Here is a 16,998-nt window from a genome sequence, read left to right on the forward strand (position 1 = left end):
TGTTTCTAGATTTTTTGATGATGGCCATTCTGACCGGTGTGAGATGATATCTCATTGTAGTTTTGATTTGCATTTCTCTAATGATTAATGATGTTGAGCATTCTTTCATGTGTTTGTTGGCAATCTGTATATCTTGGAAACACAAAAGACCCCGAATAGCCAAAGCAATCTTGAGAATGAAAAACGGAGCTGGAGGAATCAGGCTCCCTGACTTCAGACTATACTACAAAGCTACAGTAATCAAGACAGTATGGTACTGGCACAAAAACAGAAATATAGATCAATGGAACAGGATAGAAAGCCAGAGATAAACCCACACACATATGGTCACCTTATCTTTGATAAAGGAGGCAGGAGTGTACAGTGGAGAAAGGACAGCCTCTTCAATAAGTGGTGCTGGGAAAACTGGACAGGTACATGTAAAAGTATGAGATTAGAACACTCCCTAACACCATACACAAAAATAAGCTCAGAATGGATTAAAGACCTAAATGTAAGGCCAGAAACTATCAAACTCTTAATGGAAAACATAGGCAGAACACTCTATGACATAAATCACAGCAAGATCCTTTTTGACCCACCTCCTAGAGAAATGGAAATGAAAACAAAAATAAACAAATGGGACCTAATGAAACTTAAAAGCTTTTGCACGGCAAAGGAAACCATAAACAAGACAACCCTCAGAATGGGAGAAAATATTTGCAAATGAAGTAACTAACAAAGGATTAATCTCCAAAATTTACAAGCAGCTCAGTAACCAAAAGACAAACAACCCAATCCAAAAACGGGCAGAAGACCCATTTAAACATTTAGACATTTCTCCAAAGAAGAGTTCTATGAGTTTTGACAAACACATGTGCTGTGTAATCACCACAATCAAGGTATAGAACGTTCCCAGTCCTTCTCCAAATTCCCTAAGGCCTTTTGATGCTGACTCCCCTCCCCCATCCCCAGGCCCCGGCAATCACTGATCTGTTTTCGGGCTCTATAGTTTTGCCTTTTTCAGAAAGTTGTATTAATGAAACATTACACTATGTAGCCTTTTGAGTCTGCCTCCTTTTACTCAGCTAATGCATTTGAGATGCACCCATGATGTGCCTGTACCGGTGGCTTGTTCTTTGTTATAGCTGAACAGTATTCAATTGTGTGCATGTACCACGGTTTGTTTATCCATTCACAGTTAAAGGACATTTGGGTTGTTTCCAGGTTTGGGTGATTATGAATCAAGGCACTATAAATATCTGCATACAGATTTTCATATGGACATAGGTTTTCATTTCCCTTGGGTCAACCCTATGGGCCATTTTCTCAGCTCCCCCAAACTCCTGTGGCTGCTTCACATCTGCCTGCATTATCCTCAGAGCCCCAGCTTGGTGAGTTGAGCACCGTTCTTACTTCAAGCAGAGTTGTGTGAGTTCCAGAGCCAGGGAGCAGTTTTAGAATTTAGGTCTCTAGACAACTGACCTACCCTCTCCTCTGAGGAGACAGGGAAATAAATAAAATGCAGAGAAATAGATGAATGATAGATAGAGGGAGAAGAGGTGGGCAAAATAAGGCGAGTGAGCACAAGACAGATCTCCTACATCAGGTGCTGTAATTAAGGGCTTCTTCTTAATTAGCAGCCCAGCTGCCTATAAAATTGAATTGTGTTTCTCTGCTTATAAACTGGAATTGTGACTCACTAAGTTATGATTTGCTTAAATCCACTCTTGCCATTTGTGCGTAGGAGCTAATGTATTTATTGCAGCTGATATCTGGACTAAAGTGAAATGATTAGGAGGTCTCTGGTCATCAGAGATTTCTATTAATAACTCGATTTGAAGAACAATAGTAGCTAACACTGAGCACTTGCCATGTACCAGATACTGTTCTAAGGACTTTACATATTCAAACTCAATTAATCCTCATGACAACCTTAAGAACTAGCGGTAATTTCCCCCACTTTACAAATTTTATATAATCTGATGCACAGAGAGGTTGAGGACCCTTAGCAAGTGGCAGTGCTGGAATAAACACAGGCCATCTGGCTCTCCAGCCCAACTGCTTAACCATGAGGCTATCCTGCCCCCAAGCTCTTGCCACGAAGAGCCAGACACTTCATGCGCCTTCTCTGTTCTTCATACCCACCCAACAAGGTGACTCTTATTATCCCTATTTTACAGATGAGGGAATTGAGACTCAGAAATTAAGTAACTAGGTCAAGGTCCCCGGGCTTGTGGGTCATGGAATTGGGAATGGAATCCGAGTTAGTCCACGTGCTCTCCACCACTTCTCCCTGCCTCTAATAAAATCCTTTGGCTCGCCATGGACTTGACCTAAGTTGAGAGGCTGTCGAGGACATGCAATGAAGATGAATCTGTCTGAGGCTGTGTTAACCTGCTCTCCAGGCTCAGCGTGTGCTGTCTGCATGTTCCTGCTGGGACTTGGCTCCATGTGGCCTGCTAGCCCCAGAGAGGAGCTCTCTGGGGACCAGGAGTCAAATCGTAAAAATATTCTTATTTTTTCCCAGGACTTTTCTCAAACAATAAACTCCCTTAGAAAGGTTGGGGGAAACACACACACACACAAGTAAATACTTATTGAGAATATATTTAAAATAGATGTCTTTTTGCATTCGACTCAACTTTCCTTAATAGGCTGCTTATTCTGGGCAACATGCTTGCTCTAATTAGTTTTTTCATCATGTGATGGTTGGTCTCTGGAGGAAGACAGAGGTTGAAAGCATGAGCCGCAGCCATATTTAGCTGTAAAACCAACAAATAAGCTCATCATTGCCTTGGCTGTGCTTCTGTGAGGTGGAGGTGAGGGCTGGCCCAGTCCTTACAAATCTCACCTTGCGTAAAAATGCCCTGACGTTGGGGATGCTTGGTTTTCATTATTTATTTTATCATCATTTGGCATCTTCTCCGTGCTCGCTCTGCGTTCAGCACTTTTGGACTTTTGCTACCTCTAGTCCCCACAGCCGACTTTCTGCACACATCTGTCCCCCTACTAAATTATGGGTTCCTGAGTGTAGGGAACTATGTCATCAGGGATGAATTGGATCTGGTTTCCTATCATCCAGGAGCCCCTAGTTTAGTAAGAGAAACTGACATATATATAAATAATCTGAAAACATGGCACACTGTGATAGTGCGATAGTTTTATAACAATAATAATTAACATTTGAGGAAAAGGTATCATGGTCCTGGCCCTGTGCAAAATCCGGCAGTGTTTACATATATCTTTAATCCTTAGGGAAATCAGTGCTGTATCAGTTATCTGTTACCATAATAAGGCTGTGTAACAACCATAAAACCTCAGTGGCACGCAACAACATTTATTTTTGCTCACAAGTCTGAGCATTGGCTGGGAGCTTCCGCTTCTGGGGCAGCGGGCTGTTGGCCGAGGCACCTTGGCTGAGTTCGCCCATGCATCTGGGTGGCTGGGGGCTGGCTGGTCTGAGAAGGTCTCAGATGAGACACTTTGCTTCCATTTTACTCTGTCTCTCCTCCTCCAGCAGGCTAGCTCTTGCTTATTCTCATGGCAGAGGCAGGATTCCAAGAAGCACGTGGAAGCACACAAACCTCTAGAGGACGAATCTCGAAACTGGCACACAGTCAATTCTGCTTCATCTGCACTTGGCCAAAGCAAATTTACAAGGGTAACCTAGATTCAGGGAATGGGGTAGAGGCTCCACCTCTTAAAGAGAGGAGCTGCAGAGTTATTCTGTGAAGGGCATGGATGCCAGAGCAGTAAAGAATCGTAGTAGACATTTTTGTAATCTACCACAGGAACTACTATCATCCCCATTTTACAGATGAAGAAACTGATGCCTAAAGAGGTACCTAAGCTCACACAGAAAGTACTGGCATCATAAAGAGAAGGGCTATGGAAGTACTGATGAAGGAAGAGATTGATGCTTTTATGACAGACTTGAAATCTTCTTTGGTGTCGGGATAAATCAGAACCGGGACACTGTAGCAGGTGCTGTTGATGCCTCACCCCAGTTCATACCAGGACCTTGAGCTCACCAGCAGCTGTGGGGGACAGTCTGCCAGCTTCTCACCTCAAGGGACTGTCTGCTTCTCTGCTTGAGGCTTTTTCCAGGGTCATCAAAGTTTGCTCTGTCTCCTTGCAGGGGAGCCTGCAAGTGTCAGAGTTAGTGCCCCCAGGGGCAACCCTCAGCTAGCAAGAGATAGGAGCTAAGGAATCCATACCCCAGCTTCTCCATCCTGGGTGGAATAATTCTGTGGCACATTTTCAAAATTCCTCAGATGACCCCCTTGGGAACTGAGCCCCAGGTTACTCTCAGTAGTAAACTGCTCATTAACACACACCTTATCACTCTCCTCTTTCAAGGAAGACACCTGCACCCAAGCCCTTGTCTTAGGGTCTGCTTTTGCAAGAAATCAAAGGAAGACACCTTGAAGGACGGACAAGATGTTGACAGATAGAAGAAGCCTGGTGCAGTGTTCCAGGTAAAGGATCTCATTTGATAATGTCTTGAAACTGTTCTACACTCGTCTATTTTGTTTGGTCAGAAGTGCTTTTCAGAACATGGGACTGGTTTTGAAACACGTAGCGCACAAAACAAACATGAGGGATACCGCTTAGCTTGTTCTCATTAGGCACATTAATGTTTTTTTGCTTCTCAAAAAATTAAATTTTCTGGTTATAAAAGAAATGCAGGCACATTGTAGAAAAATTGGAAATGCAAAAGAAAGTAAAAAGAAGAAAAACACATAATCCTACCACACAGAGGCAATTCCTCCTAAAATTTTTCTATATTTTCTTCTGATTTTTCTTGTATGTGTATTTTAATATGTTTCAGGTATACTATTTATTCAGTTTTGGACACTTCTTTTCCACTTGATATCAGAGCAAAAGCATTTTATAACATTGTTAATAAATTTCCAGAAATCTAACTTCTAATGGCTGCTTTATATGACAGCATGCGAATGTGGCATAGATTTACCTAACCATTCCCCCAGTTCTGGACATTGTGTCTATATTTTCCTTGTGCAAATAATACTATATTCATATCATTGTGCAATCGCATTTTATATTAATTTCAGATTATTCCTTTTAGGAATGATTCCTAGAAATAGAATTAGTAGGTTACAGTGTTTAAACATTTTCAAAGGCTTTTGGCCACCAAAATCTTAACTTTAACATTTAGGTTTTGTCCAGCCCAGTTATCTGTCTTAGTACCTGAAGAGGGTTTTAATTCAGAACCTTATTCGAACAATCAACGTATATTTATTAAGCACCTATTATGATCAGGCATGGTTCTCAGTACTAGAGATACCAATGAACAAAACATACAAAAATCCCTCCCCTGGGAAGGACAAGATGAGCCTCAGACATCTTTTTTTTTTTTTTTTTTCATTTTTTTTTTTCAGACATCTTTTAATGAATACTAGAGCGTAAGGAAGTGCTTAAAAAAATGACGAGTGCATGTAGAGAGGACCCAAGAGCCTGCTTGAAAGGGTTCCCACCAGCAAAATCTGGGATAATGTGATATCAAATAATTAAGGAAAACAGCGAATTATAAACTATTGAAAAAATAGAAACTGATGAATCCATTGTAATAATAGGTAGATAAACAAACACACAAGTGAGAAGGGAAGGCTCTTGCTTATAGTAAAATGCCAAATTCTCACTAGTCAATGGGCAGGGAGTGCTGAAGTGGGAAATTACCATTTTATTGCTATCATAATAAAGATTGGCTTAGGCAAGAATCACCAATAGATTAAATCTAGGAGGTAATTTTCACAAGGAGCAGGAGATCTGCATGGCCTTAAGTGTCTCTCTAGAGACTGGTCACCATTTGCAAAGGAAAGAACAGTAACATTCAGTGCAGAAATCGCACAACATCTCGACCAGATGATAAAGATTGATATCACCCATGAGGGGCAGAGGGATGGTGTGTGCTTTCAAATGTCATTCATTGAGAAGGACACATCAATGATGTATTCTGGTCGGGAATGCCTAACCTGAATATAACTATGAGGAAATATCAGACCAATCCCAAATGAGGAAAGTTCTATTGAAAGAGAGAGAGGGAGAGAGAGAAGCATTACAGTCTTCAAAATTGTCAGTGTCAAAAAAAAAAAAAAAAAAAATTGTCAGTGTCATAAAATACAAAGAAAGGCTGAGCTGGGAAAAAAGCACTATAAAGAACAGTATTAGGTCAATTGACATCATTGGGTCAATTATCAGTTGGAATACCCTAAACACGTTACATAAGAGTTAAATTCACTGAAGTTGATAACTGTGTTATGGTGATTTAGAATATCCCAATTCTTAGGAAATACACACTGAAGTAATTAGGGGTAACAGGCCATGATGTAGGCAACCTACCCTCAAATGTTCAGAAAAGTATTATGTAGTTATATAGTATGGTTGTATAATTAAAATAATCACATAAGTTTTATATATGAGAGGGAGTAAATTATAATGCACATGAATAAAATGCCAGCAGTATGTCAATCTGGGGATAGGGCTCATGGGTGTCCTTTGTCCTATTCTTATGTTTGCCACTTTTCTGTGAGTAAAATTATTTCCGTATCAAAAATTGTCATCTCATAGAGCCCACATTCATTAACATTACAAAAGGATTGGGGGAGAACCACTGAATCCACACACTGGAATGAAAACTGTGTTCAAACACTTCACTAAATGTTTGCTTAAGCATAACCAGCCTTCTTCCAGTGTTACCTTCCAGGACCCTCTCTCTAGGTTGGGATGGGCTCCTTAACCAATGGGGTGTAGGTCCTCGGCCTGTGTTCCACTTCTTCATGGTTATGCCCACAACGTCTCATCCCCCTATTGTTCTGCATGATGATATTTCCTATTTCAGGGCTATATTGGCCAGGTTCTAACCAGGACAGCGGAAACCTTCTGGATATTTAAAACAGAGGGAGCTTAATGTGGGGAATTGGTTACATGGGTAATGGAAATGTTAAGAAGACAAATGGGAGATCGAGGCGGCCCAGAGATTTGCAACAGCAGAAAGCCACTGCCGCCTCTGAGCTGGAGGGACAAAGGGGGAAGGCAGCATTGCTGGAGCCCAGGGGCCGGGGTCACCTGGAGACACAGGAACCGCCACAGGCCTAGCTGGCAGGAGCTGGCAGCTCAGACACAGCCCTTGCTAGAGGAAGTCCCTGCTTCTTCCTCCTCCAGCTCTAGTCTCCCACGACTGCCTCCCCGTGGCTGAGCCCAGGGCAGCCTGGGAAATGCAGCTGCAGGGTCAGCCCATCTCTCACCCTCTTAACACAGACACCTTGTGGGATACAGAGCAGAGCAGGAGGAGAATGAATAATAGATCTTAGGGCAGCCACTCCTGTGCCCTCATTGCTATTTGCAGAAAGTTCTTGGTATTGGCATCCACAATGTTCAAAATCCCCTCTATGTATATTGTCTAGGGAGGCTTGACCTCTCTCCTGTCCTTTTTGTAAATTTTTGGTTTAGGTTCTTGGGCCTGTGACTCTGTCTCTATTCTGAGCCCTCTCCCTGTTGGCCGTGAGTTCTCTCAAGTTGACCCGTGTCAGCCGTGGTTTCTGCAGCCAGGCAGATCCCTTTGAAGTCCTGCATAGTTTTCACATTAGCATTTATATTGTGGCTGCACCTTTGAGGGTGCTAACCATGCACTTCTCTCCCTCTCTGTGGTCTAGTTGCTGTTTCCCAAACACTATCTGTAATCGTGTGAGCAAGATTTTGCACCCCTTTGGTGGGAAGAGTCTCTTTTTACTTGGGACCTGGCCTGAAAGCAGAGTTCCCCATTGGGTGGTGCTGTGGCCCATCCTGTGTCCCATTACTGAGAACAACCCTAGCATCACCACTCAAGGCTGCTGCTGCTTTTGTCATCTCAGGCCCAACGGCTTGTTAGCCTGTGCCTTTTCATGGTCTTTTGTCTAAGAGTGGAAACAATGGGACTTGACTTCCCATTTTTCCTGGAAAATTAATTTATTCTTTCCATGTCCATGCTAAAGATGGCCAGAAGATTGAAACAGGCACATATTGGAAATACCACTGGGGGAAGGGCAGGTACCCCAATCTCAGAGTGACTAAATGTCAGCAATCTAGATGTCCCCGATTCTCTCAGCCTGCATTCGCCTTGTGTTTAAAGATTTAAAGATCAACTCAAATTCCTATCTCACTTTTGCCAGAAATCAGCATCCCTCCCAACAAACCATACTATTCTCTGTGACTTTTAAGTTCCTCCCAGTCACCTCTGTCTTCAGTTTCCTGCTTCCATTTGATTCTCAATCTCCATTCTACGTCCTCTATGCTGTTCCTTTTCCACATTGCCCGATCGGTGTCATGCTTAACATCATGCAGGTCCTTGACCTTGGAGGCCATGTGTTTCAAACGCCGTGTCCTCATTGTGACCAGGGTGAGAAATGAAGACGTGTTGTGTTCAGGTTCATTTGTTCCGGGGTTTATCTGGGATTGCAGCCAGTACTGCTTACTCAAGCACATGCACTTCCCTAAAATTGCATGTTGACACAGGCATAGCAAACTTTTACTGAAATGTTGAGGGTATGGGGGCTGCTTTTAACTCAGTGTAGCACGTGCAAATGCCTATGCATACATACACACCCCAACTTAAAATTAAACATTAAACATCCCTATTAAGTCCATTGGTCTTTCTTGTACCATGAACTTCTTACTGGCCAGCCTTCCCTATGAAGACATGATCTATCCCCATATTCTCCATTCATTTCTCTTTTACATCTCTTTTTTCTTATTTCCTCCATTTTAAAGGATAGCCTCCAACCCAGCCACCCTCTCTTTATATCTTCCTAAGCCAAGCAATTCATTCCCCCCCCCACCCTGAGTGCTAGCCTTCCGTAACCAGAATGGTTTATCAGAATTTTCACTAAATAAAAGATGGTTCTCTCTCTCAGGTACCCCATAGCTAATGTGTTTGTAGAGATGGAATGGGAGTGGGGATCAGAGGGGAGAACACAGGAAAGGGGTTTGACAAATGTCCCTTGTGAAGGGGACAAAATAAACATGTTAAGCTTGAGAGTAATCTGGACAATTTTCTGCTCTCCCAGATATCTACCTCACAGTCTCTAACTCGGTGCTTTGTTCTCTCGGACTCTGAAAGTTTTTTGGTCTTCAATAATTCTCTATTAAAATGCAAATACCTACTGGGAGTCGTTAAGCCTTATCTGTTAATAGTTGACTGTTGCATGAGCATAGGATCCTGCTTTAATGGGGCCAGGATGGCAGAGGGATGGGGTGATACTGTGGAAGGACAAATAGATATAGGAGGAAGGGGAGCGAATATTTATTGAGGGGGTCATTTGGGGGTCTTTCTTATATTTTGACCAGAATGAACTCAGCTCACCATTTTCCATAGCCTTTTCCTTTGCCTTCTCAAGAGGAGACATTTTTAAATGGTTGGTTTATTTCCCCTTGACCTGAGACTAAGTTGAATTAAGGAGGGATGCTGGAGCTTCTCTCCTTTGTCATGCCTAAATTAGAAAGAGTAAAAGTAATCCAAGGAAATAGCTACAACAGAAGCCCCCTCCAGTTTAAATTTAGCTCCGTTTGATGGCATCAGTCCCGTGGCAAACATGTGGCTTTGGTGGCTCAGTGGGTGGCAGCAAAGCCTGGATATGGCCTGGATGATGGTGTGCTTCTTCCGTGGCAGGAGGTAAGCCAAATTCCTACCAGCGCCCATCAGGAAGGACCAAAAGAGAGTGCAGGTGCACACTGCCAATCATCCCAACTCCCAGGAAACCACAGAAAGCTCACAACCTCCAGAAGAAATGAAGGTATTGTCAGCTGAGTCCCAGCAGCCTTCCAGCTAGAGCACCTCCTGCATCACCTGTGCGGTCTCTACCTACTGTGCATGTCTTCTCTCCCCTGCTGGACCGTGAATGTCTTCAGCAGGAGCCAAGGCTGCTTCATCTTCAAGTGCAAGTCCAAAATGCTTTCAGAATAAATGCATTCATAAAGAATAAGCAACAATGCGGGATCATTCCAAAGCAGAATGTGGAAATAAATGAAATCTTTGCCACCCTCCCATCCCTTTCCCCCAGGATTCAGTTTTCCCTTTCAGTGCTAATATTAAAATATATAACAACCAGGACGGCACCAGCATCAACCAATCAGAATAGAAGCAAGGTTGCTCAGAAGCTGAGTCCTGGGCCACATGCTGTGTGGGATTAACCCTTTAGTTCCTGGAGCATCAAGTTTGGGAAAGGTTTGCCCAGTTGGCTCAGGAGAGCATCAATTTACCCACCGATGTGGAAACATTCCAATAGTTTAACAACCTTATGGCTATCCTGATGTGTCCTGCCTGAGTACCAGCCCCTGCCCCTTTCTAGGTACTCTGCTCCCAGCTGCAAAGCTGGGGTGAAGCTGGGCCTATGAAAGCTCTACCTTGCACTGGCCTGTGCACTTTGGTTGGGGGGAGCTGTCAGGGGGCTCAGTCCTAGAGCAGGGGTCGGGGTCGTTCTAAAGAGGCCCAGGGCCTGGTTGCTCAAAACGCAATGTCTGTGTAGCTCTGAGCTGGCAGGACAGGGTACATCTTTTCCTCAGGCCCAGCAGGCATATGGTCACTGGCTTTGGTGCCAAATTCCCTGCGGCTTATAACAGCTCCAGAGAAAGGCTTGCTGTGACACTAAGACATCAGCTTTCTATTCTATTTTTTGCTTTGCATATTCCCACTATTGAAGAAAAAAAAAACAAAACTTCCCTTCCCCCACAGCCCTCATCCCCCTAAAAAAATTATCTTTAGGCAAACCCAGTTCTGCTGCTCGCTGCTGAAAGAAAGGAAAAGAAACTGTTTTAGTTTCTTTTGATGCGTATTAGATCCAGTTTAGGGTTCACTTTTACTACCTCTGTCCTCATTCATGCATCAAAGCTCTCAGTCTAAGACAGGGTTAGGGGAACCCTAACTCTTGGGGTCTTTGAATGTAATCGTGAACCTGGTGTGGGGGGAGACAGGAGGAAGAGAGCAAGGAAGTGAGCTATTTTCAGTTTGTCAAAAATCCAAATGGAAATTATAGATGAACACAGCACCCTTGTGTGCAGCTAGAGAAATTCAACTTGAGCCAGCTTAGGGGGAAAAAAAGTGGAATTAATTAGCTCATGAAATCAATCCACAGGAAGAACTGGGGTGTGCTGAGCCTCAGGGACCACTGGGACCAGTGCCTTAAATGTCACCAGGACATTCTCAAATTTTCCTAGCTCTCACCTGTGCTCTTCTCTGAATATGGGCTTCATTCTCTAGATGGGTTCGACCAATGGTGGAGAGTGACTTTACCCTCCAGGGGACATTTGGCAATATCTGGGGGGAGATGCTACTGGCATCTAGTGGGTAGAGGCCAAGATGCTGCTATACATTCTACAATGCACAGAATAGCCCCCCTAAAACCAAGGATTATCTGACTCAAACTGTCAATAGTTGTTGGGAAACCCTGGTCTAAGACCAGCTTCCTCCGTATGGTTGGAAACTGGCTTCTCCCACACCTACATCCAACAGCTTTGATAGCCCAAGGGGGACTGAGACTTGTCCCTTCTGATCCAAATGTCAACAATCCCAGGAAAGCTCCCTGATTGGCCCAGCTTGGCCAGGAGGCTCACCCTAGACTAGTCAATAGTTCCAGAGAGGTGGGATTTTAAAAGACCAGAGAAGCCCTTTCTAGAATTTCATGGTTGAAGTTGGGAAGGAGCTTTCTCAGAAGTAAGAAAGTAAACGGCAGGGGAAACATGACAATAAAGTTACAAATGCTACAGTTGAGTAAGTTCAGTTTATTTGGGAGGCAACATCTTTTAAAACTAGGGATATGGGGGAGCCAGTAAAGAGAAGTGAGCTTTGGTGGAGTAAAGGTTGGGAACCATATTAATACCAAACCCTCCACTAAAATACTGCACAGGTCAGTGTCCTCCGATCCAGACCCCTTTTTTCCCATTCCTCCCTTGAAGACAATTCCTGGGGGACCCGTTTGCTCAGAATCTATGGGTGGTAAGTGGCTATTCAGATAACCTAATTATCACTAATGTTTAGCTAGCTAATGAGTTATTCTCTCCAGATGACATAATGCCTAACCCCATTACAATGTGCATATCCTTTAAAAGGTCCTTAAAGGAGGAAATAATGGTAGAAATTTCAGGCAAATAGGAGCTTGGTGGGAAGGTATTTTTGTTTTGGTGTCATCTAGATTCAGGAGATAGCAGGTTACACTATAATTGAATAAGACATGTTCAAGGTCAACATATTCTGAAGTATGCTCTATGGAACACTGAGTCCCTAGGATGGTAGAAGGTATTATTGAAAATAAAGATTTCATAATCAAGTCAGTTGGGAAATGCTGGTTTAGATGACATTTAGTGGGTTTCTTTACTATAGGACTCAGAGCTTTTAATAGTATAGGTGTTGTGATTCTCAAGAAGAAACTATATAGTATGCAGACTTCCCAAAATTTCGAGGTCAAGGAACCCCCTTTGTTGAGATATATTTTACATAGGGTGACCAGTCATATTTTACACCTGCTGTCCTTGCATAATTGCTAAAGGCATCTACTTTAATTCCCCAAAGTGTACCAGTTTGGAGAGTAAATCATATGGTCACCCTATTCTAACAGAAACACACTTTGGAAAATGCTTTTCTATTGTCATCTTTATTTTGAGAGAGCAACTTTTTATACCACCTTTGATCAGCCTTAGGAATTCTTCTCGCTGGAATATTTATCACTACTTGGGCATCAAACTTAGAGTGAATTCTTAGTTCTCTCTAGATGAACACAGCATGAGAATTATCTGGAACAATGGTTTCCCATTGTCCCCCAGAGCACAATTTAGAGCACTAAATTGACCCCTCCAATCAATGTTAATATTAGAATCCCAGAATCAAAGCACAGACTTTTAAAATTAGACAGACCCTAAGGTCATTGCATTATTTTTATTTATTTATTTATTTATGGCTGCATTGGGTCTTCGAGTGGGCTTTTCTCTAGTTGTGGTGGGGGGGGCTACTCTTCGCTGCGGTGTGCAGGCTTCTCATTGCAGTAGCTTCTCTTGTTGCGGAGTGTGGGCTCTAGGCGTTCGGGCTTCAGTAGTTGTGGCTCGCGGGCTTTAGAGCGCAGGCTTAGTAGTTGTGGCACACGGGCTTAGTTGCTCCGCAGCATGTGGGATTTTCGCGGACCAGGGCTTGAACCCATGTCTCCTGCATTGGCAGGCGGATTCTTAACCACTGCGCCACCAGGGAAGCCCAGGTCATTGCATTATTAAGGAATTGTTTGTAAGAGACAGAAACTCAAATTGAACAGCCAAAAAAGGGAAGGAAGGAAGGAAGGAAGGAAGGAAGGAAGAGAGGAAGGAAGGAAGAAAGGAAGGAAGAAATTTAGGGAATAAAATTCTAGAAGCAGAGGACAAAATTCAGGAACTAGAACACCTCTGAGTCCCTTGAGGGCTGGACCCAGTTTCTTGCTGTTTCAGGATTCCATCTCCAATCACGGTTTGTCTCTGCCTTAGCGTCAATCTGTCCCACCTCAGACCATGTTGCCTCTATAGATGCTGGTGATTACAGAAGACACATTTATGACCTGCAAGTATTCACATAATAAACATCAGGCAAAACAAAGACAATCATTTAAAAATTAGAACCATGAGCAAAAACATTAAACAATGTAGAGTGGTTTCAAAGGAGGACAGGACAAAGGGGTTTTGTTTTAAGGTCAAAGTGTAGGACAAAAACAAATTCCTGTAAATAATGACCCTTGGAAGTCCCTTAAATCACCTATAAAGTACAGTATATATGGTTTTACATCCTCAACTCTTGATATGTACAAATGACAGAGGCATGCAGTAATGTGAAGAAAATAAGGAATAATGTACAGAAAAATAATGAGTACATATGTAAAACATAAACTTCCAGACTTTTTACTTTCATAGAAGAGAGCTGAGAAATGGAAGAATAAAGAAGAAAATAAAGGAAAACTACAGATGGTTTCTTCAATTGAGCACCAGATCAAGTACTCAGTTTAGAATTAAGGGGTATTTTGTACCAAAAAAAATGTGTCTTTAAATACTAGATGATATTTAGGGCAGAGACCATGAAACACTTACGGGGAGAAGAGCTGCATTAAGTTTTCAGTCTCATGCTCACACTGAGCTTGGTTCCCTGATGGGAGGTGGGGAAGAATCATCTGCCCTATTTTGACTCTGTTTACTTTTCCTTTTGGTTTTCTTCCTCTCCTTCCCCTTCCCTTTAGCCCTCCCTCTCTCCCTCCCACCTCTCCCCTTTCCCTTAAGCCAGTGTGGTAGGCAATGTAATATAGTAGTAAAAAACACGGGATATGGTTGCATCAACTTAAATCCCACCACTCTCACTGTGGACCTTGGAAAAGTTACTTAGTCTTTCTATACCTCATGTATAAAATTGGGGCAATGATAGAACATGCCTCCGTGTTTTGTGATGATTCAACAAGATAATTCATGCAAAGCGCTTAGAACAGTGAAGATACTTATCACCACTATTACAGCTATTACTACTGCGACTACTATTAGCACTGTATGATAAAGCCAAGAGGGTCTCAGTTCTCTGGGGACCTTTATTTATTTCCACTTTGTTCATTTCCTCCCAATCCCCAGTGTTTGTTTTGTTTGTTTGTTTTTCTTTTAAACCCATCTTTGACTGGTTTGTGCCTTATGGAGAGAAAGCCTCTTTTGATTCTTTCTTCAGGAGTTACACTCCATTCCTCATTCATTCATTCAACATATGTTTATTAAGTGGCTTGTATGTCCCAGGCATAATTCCAGGTGCTGGAGATATAGCAGAAAACAAATCAACACGAATCCCTGCCCTTGGGAGCTACTATGCCAGTAGGAGAAGGAAGCTGTGAAGGGGAAATTTTCAAGCTCCCTAGTTTATAATTCAAATTATGTTGTCTTTCTCCCCTCTCCTGCTCCAGCTTGCTTGTCTCTAATTTCTTGATGCCACCTCTTTGGTTTATGTGTGAATACCCTAGGTTGTCCCAGAAAAGATTTCAGGCAGCTTCCTTGCCTTTTAACCTCATTACTTCCAAATGACTTGTTCCATCCCCTGCCACGTGCAGTGATGTTTTCCTAGATGCTGTTCACCTTTTCCAAGCTGGATCCATCTCCTGCCTGGTCTTTCAGAGTCCCTTCCTTTGGTGGAGGCAACAAATCCCAATTTAGTATCACTTGTGATTATAATTAATGTGCTGTTTACTCCCTCTTCCAGATCATTAATGAAGACGTTAAGTGAGACCAGAATGAAACCGTGTTTCCGTGGCATCCTGCTAGACACCTTCCAACAACTTGACACCCTGCCATTTGCTGTTTCATTACCCTTTGTTTACCTTGTGAGCCCAGGCCCTTGCTTCTCAAAGAGGCAGGAAGCTTGATATTTCTACTGCTGCAGAGATGCCACTTAAAGGTGGAGCTATTAAAACCTGGCAGATTGTCAATACATCCTTTTGAATGTGAATTAAATGTGGATTATGAATAGATCATTGTCAGTAAATACTTGGTTGCTCTCCCTCCTCTCAGATGCCTTTGTTTTCCCTGGACTTTCTGCAGCTGTTCTGTCTTTCCTAGAGCAGAGAAGAGTAGATGGTTGGATCAGCTTAACTATGAACTGGAAAGTTACTGTTACATGTGAAGACTGTGCTGGATGGATTGCATTCATAGCCCCTGTTTTTCTCCCTTCCCTGTAACCATGCCCTCCCCATGTAACCCTGCAGAGCCCCCTTCCACTCTGATTCTGGCCCAGCCATGTGACTTTCTTTGACAGAGGGATTTTAGCAGACATACTGCAGACATTGGCTTGAAAAAAGTCACTGTATGTCTCTGCTTGCATTCTTGCACCTTCCACCACTGTGGTGAAAACAGGCCTGGGAGAGCCTGTTGGAAGATAGGACACACAGAGCAGAGCCCAGTCACCCCAGTTGCCCAGTCAGGACAACTAGCTGACCTCCAGATGCATGAACAATAAGTATATTGGGTATGAGGGCTTGTGGTTTTTTGTTACACAGCAGTAGCCATGGTAATAGAAAGCTGATACAGTAGCACACATCTGGAGTCTCATGGCCTGGAAATGCACTGATTTCTTTTTTCTTTCTTTCTTTTTTTAAATGAGGGGCAGATATTATTATTTTTTGTTTTTTGTTTTTTCGGTACGCGGGCCTCTCACTGCTGTGGCCTCTTCCGTTGCGGAGCACAGGCTCCGGATGCACAGGCTCAGCGGCCATGGCTCACAGGCCCAGCCGCTCCGCGGCATGTGGGATCTTCCCGACTGGGGCACGAACCCGCGTCCCCTGCATCGGCAGGTGGACTCTCAACCACTGCGCCACCAGGGAAGCCCTATTATTATTTTTTAATAGATCTTTATTGGAGTATAATTGCTTCACAGTACTGTGTTAGTTTCTGTTGTACAAGAAAGTGAATCAGCCATATACATACATATATCCCCATATCCCCTCCCTCTTGAGTCTCCCTCCCACTCTCCCTATCCCACCCCTCTAGGTGGTCACAAAGCACGGAGCTGATCTCCCTGTGCTATGCTGCTGCTTCCCACTAGCTATCGATTTTACATATGGTAGTATATATATGTCCATGCCACTCTCTCACTTCGCTCCAGCTTCCCCCTCCCGCTCCCCATGTCCTCAAGTCCATTCTCTATGTCTGCGTATTTATTCTTGCCCTGCCACTAGGTTCATCAGTACTATTTTTTTTTAGATTCCATATATATGCGTTAGCATACGGTATTTGTTTTTCTCTTTCTGACTTACTTCACTCTGTATGACAGACTCTAGGTCCACCCACCTTACTACAAATAACTCAATTTCGTCTCCTTTTATGGCTGAGTAATATTCCATTGTATATATGTGCCACATCTTCTTTATCCATTCATCTGTCGATGCTTCTATGGTCCTGGCTATTGTAAATAGTGCTTGTTTTCCACATAGTGTATTCTTGATGCAATCCTTTATAAGAAAGGAGAAGGAAAAGTTTTCTAAGTAGAGATTC

The 16,998-nt window shown here is 43.0% G+C and overlaps 1 long non-coding RNA gene across 1 annotated transcript in view; it reads left to right on the plus strand.

Annotated features, from left to right (window-relative positions):
• The window catches only part of LOC116754593, a 54,890-nt gene extending 39,459 nt beyond the window's left edge, over nucleotides 1–15,431 (plus strand). The window contains exons 3-4 of the long non-coding RNA XR_004350083.1: nucleotides 4,342–4,460; nucleotides 15,212–15,431. This is a non-coding gene — a long non-coding RNA (uncharacterized LOC116754593). The remainder of the gene's footprint in view (nucleotides 1–4,341; nucleotides 4,461–15,211) is intronic.
• Nucleotides 15,432–16,998: the final 1,567 nt, after the last annotated feature.

This window comes from Phocoena sinus, chromosome 5, assembly GCF_008692025.1.
Source record: "Phocoena sinus isolate mPhoSin1 chromosome 5, mPhoSin1.pri, whole genome shotgun sequence".
Classification (NCBI taxonomy): Eukaryota; Metazoa; Chordata; class Mammalia; order Artiodactyla; family Phocoenidae; genus Phocoena; species Phocoena sinus.